This window comes from Callorhinus ursinus, unplaced genomic scaffold (genome assembly GCF_003265705.2).
Source record: "Callorhinus ursinus isolate GAN/ISIS: 27379988/994484 unplaced genomic scaffold, GSC_fseal_2.0 scaffold8, whole genome shotgun sequence".
In the NCBI taxonomy this organism is placed as follows: domain Eukaryota; kingdom Metazoa; phylum Chordata; class Mammalia; order Carnivora; family Otariidae; genus Callorhinus; species Callorhinus ursinus.
In genome coordinates, this window is record NW_027397070.1 from 40369668 (window position 1) to 40377143 (window position 7476).

General features: G+C 47.9%; 1 long non-coding RNA gene across 1 annotated transcript; it reads right to left on the reverse strand.

Annotated features, from left to right (window-relative positions):
* Positions 1-740: 740 nt before the first annotated feature.
* On the reverse strand, positions 741-6901 carry LOC112822278 (uncharacterized). Its single transcript, XR_003207666.2, has 2 exons — positions 4178-6901; positions 741-1196 (listed from the first exon to the last, which is right to left on the reverse strand). It is a non-coding gene; the product is annotated as an uncharacterized lncRNA (long non-coding RNA).
* Between the last annotated feature and the right edge of the window lie 575 nt (positions 6902-7476).

A 7476-nucleotide genomic window follows, 5' to 3' on the forward strand; every position in this document is an offset into this window, starting at 1 on the left:
AACCCTTGCAATTTCCTGATAGGAATGTCTGTTGCTATTCATAATGAGCCCTTTTGAACACATCTGAGTTTATGCCAATGCAGAGACTCAGGGCAGAGTCTCCAGCTAGCTTCAGGATAGGGGCTGATTGCCAGAAAGACCAAACATATGATTATAGGATGGGAATTTTCAGCCTCACCTCCCAAACTCTTAAGGATAGAAGGGCGACTGGAGATTTGAGTTATCAAAACTCTGAAATAATGAGATTCTGAGAACTTCCAGGTTGGTGAACGCATCAAAGTGCTCACTGAGTGATGTGCCCTAAGAGGGCATGGAAACTCCACCCTCCTCTCTACTCTCATCCTTTGCTCTATGTATCTTTACCATTTGGCTGTTCCTGAGTTGTATCCTTTATAATAACATGCTATTATCATAAGTAAAGCACTGTCTTTAGTTCTGTGAGTCATTCCAGTGAATTATCAAACTTGGGGGGGGTAGTCATAGAAACCTCTGAATTTATAACTGGTCAGGCAGAAGTAAGGGTCATCTGGGGACTCTACTTGCAGTTGGTATTTAAAGTGGGGACAGTCTATAGGACCAGGTCCTTTAGTTTGTGGGATCTGATGCTAACTCCAGGTAGATGGTGTCAGAATTGAATTGAATTGAATTGTTGGACACCTAGGTGGTGATAGAGAATTGGAGAATTGAAGTGGAAAAACAACACATGTTTGGTGTTGGAAAAAAACACACATGGGAGCCAGAAAAAAAAAAAAACATGTATATAGAAATTGCATTTCATAAGGAAACATCATCAGCTTGGTTTAAGGAAGACAATTTACAAAGCAGCTCATGGACTTCACTTTGCTCAATGCAAAGTCCTTTTGGCTTTAGAGCCAAGCCGATGAGAGAAACAATCCCCAAAACCAGAACATTCCAGGAAAAACTCAATCTTCTATTCATTTTGATGGCAAGCTGTGAGGCCCAGATAGAGGCACTGCAGTATAACAGAGCCCCCCAGTTCCTATCCTCTCTGTCCACTGGACCGGTATCAGAAGAGGGCTCCCAGGGCTTCATGGCCTGGAAGCTCACTGGAGGCAGTTCCTTCTGGAAAGATGTGGAAGGAGGAAGAAGGACCCCGGGTTCTAGACTGCCTCTTCCACAGATGTCCTTCTTGCCTTTGGGCAAGTTGTCCCCATCTTGCCTTCATGTTTTCTCATCTGTAAAAGGAAGAGTACTGGACTTGATGATTTGCTAAGTTTCTCCCAGCACTAAGATTGGGATCTGCAGCTCTGACTATGGAGGATGCCCAGAGATTGCTGGAGGACACAGGGAAGGAATGGACATTGCGTTTATCACATTGAAATGCAATGAGTGTGGAATAAGGGAATTCTTCAGAGAAGGAAACAGCCCCAAATGACTCCCGCCCCAACCCTGAGTCAGATGCCCTGCATGAAATCAGAGAGTCAGAGAGGGTGCTGGCCCCAGGTCAGCAGAGGCCGTGCGCGGAGTGACTAGAAGGGACTGCTGTCCAGCATCTTATCCTTTGGGTCCCGCCTTCCAGTGTGACCCTTCTCAGGAGGAGCAGTGTGGTCACCACTCATGACATTGTCAAGGCCCTGCTAGTCTGATGAACCGTTAAGAAAGCTCATTTGATATGCACATGACACAGAGCAGGGAGGGAGAGCTGCTAGGCTGATGGTAGAGTCAGGATCCAAAAATATGTCTGCTGACGTGAAGGATGGATTGATGCTAACAAGATTCTGTTTAGTAGGGAGCAATGAGAATCCCAAGCTCAGATCTAAAATGACCAACTAGATCAGGGGTTGGGAAACCATGACCTGTGTGCCAAATCCAGCCTGCAGTCATTTTTGTAAGATCAGATTTACTGGAACACAGCCACGTTCATTTGTTTATATACGATCTGTGGCTGCTTTCAATGCTACAACAGCAGAGCTGCGTAGTTGGACAGGGATCATATGGGCCATAATATCTGAAATATGTGCTATCAGAGGTCATTTGAATTAGACAAGGGAGTCCAGATGGGGAGATTTGAATTGATAACAACTCGAGTGAAAAGGTTCAGAAAAGAGTGTGTGATCATTTAGTTTGCATCAATAGCATTATAATATGAAGACAAGGAATGTATTAGATAATTCGTCTCCTTTAGAGGTATGTGACCAAAAGTCATACAAGATTAGCTTAGCACAGGAGGAATGTCCTGGAGGGATGCCGTGGTGGTGTATCACATAGCAGACAAGCCCTAGAGAAGGTGATGACCCTCGGGAGCCAGTCTAATCAGGAACTTGCTCCCCGTCTCTCCCCCGGCCCCGCCTGTGACCGCTTCTCTCAGTACAGACCAGCTTTCTGCACATGGCAAAGAAACATGGCAACAGCAAGTGTCCTCTCACAATCTTGCTTTTTTTTCCCTCTTCTTTCTCAGCACATAGAAAGAAGACCTCTCGCAGTCTCCCCTGCAGTGAGTTAAGTGACACTTCAGCCTGAAACCTGACTGGAGAATGTGGGGGAAGTGATGTGCATCCCTTTCAGGCAGAAGCCATTCAGAGCAGAGAGGACTTCTCCATGTCCTCCTCCCACCCCTTTATTCCCTTTACCCCCATCTTTGCAGCTGGAACTGAAAGACTTTTAAGAGGATGGAGCCTCAGGATAGGAGGATCTGGGACCCCTGAATCACCACTTGGAGAAGAACTTCCCAGAAGTACCCAACCCCCATCAAACTTTGCATGGAAAGGAAATACATTTTCATTGGATTAAGCCACTGACATCTCGGAATTGATTCATTTCTGCAGCATAGCCTACTCTGTCCTGATCGGTATAGCTGCCAATAGCTGCTGAGTTTTGTATCTCACAGTTTTAGCCACCAGAGAGGCCCTCAAATCCCCAAATCCCAAGAAATGAATCGATTGGAGCAGCTTAAATATAGTGCCGACCTCTCAGCCAACCAACTGGCCTTGGGGGCAGAGTCATAGCTGAACATGGCAGCCCCTACGAGGACCATGTGGTTGGAGTTTTGGGGGGTGCAGTTTCCAGAAGAAAGCCTGGAGAGTTGGAGGGGGTGGAGCGAAGAGATGGCAAAGAGAAACCATAGATAGAGTCTTGGCCTACCAGGCACTGGAGTCTTATGCCCTGAGAATAGTATTTTGAAAGGGATCCTGAGTTGGGATTCCTGGAAAATCCATTAGGACAGATTGAGAAGAGAGGGAGGAGAGTGGTGACAAAAAAGCCTCAAAGAACGCTGAACTACTAGGAGGTAGAATGAAAGGAAATGAGGATGTTTAATCTAGAAAATAGAAGAGTTGGCAGGGACACAGGGACTCTCTTGAAGTTGATAAAGGACTGTCCCACGAGAGGGACCCTGCAATCCTCCAAAGGGCCACACTAGCCCCAGAAGGTGGACATGACAGAAAAGTCACACTGCAGCCCAACCTCAGGAAGAACTTCAGTTTGGGCCAACCAGGAGGGGCTCAGACTCTCTTAGCCCTAGCTTGAGCCCTAGGTTAGGCTGAGTTGGCCATTACGAGGGCACACCAGCCAGCTGGGTTAGAGCTGCTGAAGAGGACGCTCCTGCATTCCTGTCCTTGCTGCCCATTCCCCTCCAATACTGAGATTCTCAGAATTACCTTAAATTGGTCATGCAGTGTGACTAAGAAGCCAAGCAAACTTTGATGTGGGGGGTGATGCAACCTATCGGCATGGTCCACACGGTCCAGAAGTGCGCCTCTTTCCCCATAGCACCCTGGAGCTCTGTAAGAGGGCTGCTGTGGACCCACAGGAGACCCTGGGAGGATGCTCTTTCACTGCCCTGGTTGCTGATCCCTAAAGCCAAGGCTAGGAGGCAGGGCATGGAATTGGGGGTGGGGGGAACAAGGAGGAGAGATCTGCCCACAACTGTCTCAGCACCTTGTGGGCCGATGGGCAGAGACAACACACTCTCAGAAACGACTTAGAGGCTAAGATAGTGCTACATTGTGTAGAATCAGCGGTCTTCTCCCCTCATTTTACAGATGAGGCCCAAGTGACCGTGTGACTTAAGCTACTGCCAGGGCCAGGATCAGAATTCTGCTCTTCAGGTATCACAGGAAGCAGGGCAGTGTAGGCTGGTGGTTAGGAGCACAGACCAGAGCTAGGCCACCTGACTCTGCTACCTACCAGCTCTGTGACCTTGGGCAAGTTAACTTACCTCTCTGTATCCCAGTTTCTCAATTATAAGATGTAACTAGAGGAGTGCCTGGGTGGCTTAGTCAGTTAGGCATCTGACTCTGGATCTCAGCTCAGGTGCTGATTTCAGGGTCATGAGTTCAAGCCCCACACTGGGCCCCGTGCTGGATGTGGAGCCTACTTTAAAAACAAACAAACAAACAAACAAACAAAAAACCCATGTAACTAGAGATAGCACCTACCTCAGAAGACTGTTTTGAGAATTGGATTGGTTATGATTTCCAAGGCTCAGAGATCACATAGACAGGAAGAGGCAAATCCAGGGTTTGAACCCAGATCTGCCTGATCCTGAAAACCAAGTGTCTCCTGCCCCCTACCTCAGCCCACAAAAGGAAATCTTTTCAGTTATTGTCTCAAGGAGGGCTCCCTTGGTCAAGCTTGTATGTGCTAGAAGCTTGAGAAGTTTCTATTCTCATACATGAGGAAACCAAGGCACAGACTGTCACAGCGACATGTCATCTTAGAAAGGGGAACTGAGTAGTGAAGCTTGCATCAGATGTCTTTTGAGTCAGGTTACTACAAGATGCAGGATAACAGGCCTGCACTATCAACTTGGCCCTAGGACTCTGTGTCAAAGAGACTGAATTGGGCCCAACTGCCCCTTTCCCTGGTTTCAGCTGCTCCATGAGCCTGCCAGCCTTTGGGCAAAGGGAGCCCTTGAGAGATGAAGCAGGAGAGCAGGGGTAGGGCGGCACTAGGAAGAGCATCCTGGCATCCAACTGGTGAGACAGCAAGTCTGCTTGACGCTCCAAGCCCAAGCCGGGAATGTTCCACATTGGCCTTGCGGGGCCCTGGGATGCTGACTTGCTGAATCCTTAACCACCTTTCCTAGATCGGGCTGACGCCATCCTGCCCATCCTGCCCATCGGGGCATCAGGGTAGTATAAATAGATTGCAACTGCACCTATTTTTTCCCCCCAAATTTGTTGATGGATTTAGCTGTTTTTAATCCCATGCCAGGTTGGGATGATGTCCCTGTCTCTGCCATGGCGGGTTAGAGGCTCAGCGTTAGGATGGGAAGCTGGGGAGTAGAGAAGGGGCTGCTGAGTCAGCCGTGTGCACAGGGTATAGCCATCTGCCAGGCCTTGGCTGAGGTTCCCAAGCTGTCAAGGGAGTGGCACAGAAGATGACCCAGGTGTAGAGCTCAGCCGAGAGCAGTGAGGGAATGAGAGAGGCAATAAGGGCATCTTTCATCACAGATCCTGGCTCTGCCACTGACCCGCTGGCTGATCTTTGGTAAATTAATGTCGTTAAGCCTCAGTTTTCTTCTCTGCAAAATGCGAAAGAATCCTGCCTCCCTCTCAGGAGGATCTTTGAAAAGGTACCAAATCATCAGGTACACAAGCACCAAAGTGGGGGCGGTTCCAGAGCTGGACTGGGTGGCAGTAAGAGCCTGGCTTCCAGGTCAAAGTGCTTGGGCTCATAGCTTGGCTCTGTCACTTCCTGGCTGCTTGGCCCAGGAGGTGGGGTGGAGGGGAGGGAGGAGTACTCTCTGCTCCTCAGTTTTCCCACCTATAAAATAGACAGAGTCATAGTTAAGAGCTTCATGCAATCATTATGAGGATTTAAATGGCTTAATACTTGCAAAACACTGAGAACAGTGCTTGGCACCTGATACATGAGAATCTGTTAAATACCAGCAGATGTTCTTTTTCATCCATGTAAACTCATGCAACTTTACCTGTTGAAATTTCTTTTCAGCATCTGGTAAACAAATCCTCCTTGCAACTGTCATCCCTCCTTCCTATTAAGGATGGTATTCTAAATCCTACTTTCCTTCATGTAGCACTAACTGCATCGCATCCCCTGAGCTTTCTCTTTTCCAGCCTTCTGACTTCCTGCTCCTCCACTGTCTCTCCCGTTTGCAGCACAGTGGGGGCTTCGTGAGTGCGCAGAAATTCAACTGCCTGTCCAATGCGCTCTGTGATCTGAGGGCTCTCCATGCATCCATTTACCAAACACTAATGGGGACACCATCACGTCCTAGGCATTGTATTAGGTACTGGTGGCAAGAGATGAATAGTCAAGAGATGAGGAGGCCAAAAAGGAAGAAAACAGATCATTAAAGTAGACTTTGATAAGTTAAACAATGAGGGAAGCCCTGAGTCCCATGAGAATACAAAGGAGGGCCCTGACCTAGACTGGAGGGTTGGAAACGGTCTCCTGGAGGAGGTGACATCTCCTAAAGGGCACCCTGCCCTGGCCCAAGGCACCCATTGAGCACATCTGGATGCTGCTGAACATCTGCCCGCCTCCAAGGTGGCTGACTCAGTCTTATTCCCTTACTTCCCAGCTGACCCTTAGCTCCTCCTCCTGGCACGTTCCCTTCCGCCACTGAGCCTTTCACAGGGCATCCCTCTTCCGACAGTATTCTGTGGCTCCCAGTTAATGACTTTCTTTGTTTAGACCTTGGCTCAAATGGGGCTTCCTCCAGGTAGCTTCCGCTGACCTCCTCGACTAGGTCAAATCTCCACATCAGAGACACTCCTAGAACTTTGTACCCCTATTTTATAGCTCTGACTACATTATATGACTATTCAATTCCCAGCTCCTACAGATCAAACACAACGTTAAATGAATAGCTGAATGACTGCATGAATGCATAATCAATGAATAAGACAGGACAATATGTATGTTGATCCTGAAAGACTATGGAACTCACAGCTTCTTTCTATTTATTTTTTGTTTGTTTAAAGTTTCTTGTTTTTTTTTTTTTTTATTTGACAGAGAGAGACACAGCAAAAGAGGTAACACAAGCAGGGGGAGTGGGAGAGGGAGAAGCAGGCTTCCCACAGAGCAGGGAGCCCGATAGGGGGCTCGATCCCAGGACCCTGGGATCATGACCTGAGCTAAAGGCAGATGCTTAATGACTGAGCCACCCAGGCGCCCCTCACAGCTTCTTTTTAAAGTTAATTATAATCATAACTTATTTATGATAACTATCATTTATTATAGTAAACATTGCAAAAATTTCACTTGTTCACTCATTCACTCACTCGTTGCAAAAATTTCACTTGTTCACTCATTCACTCATTCACTTCGTATTAACAAAGCACCTGTTTTGGGGCAGACACAGTTCTCAGCACTGGGATGAGAAAGCAGTATAAGAGTCAGCCATGTGCCCTGCCCTCTAGACTTTGTATTTGGGTGGAAAGCTTTGGGGGCGCCTGGGTGGCTCAGTCGTTAGGCGTCTGCCTTTGGCTTGGGTCATGATCCCAGGGTCCTGGGATCGAGCCCCACATCAGGCTCCCTGCTCCGCTG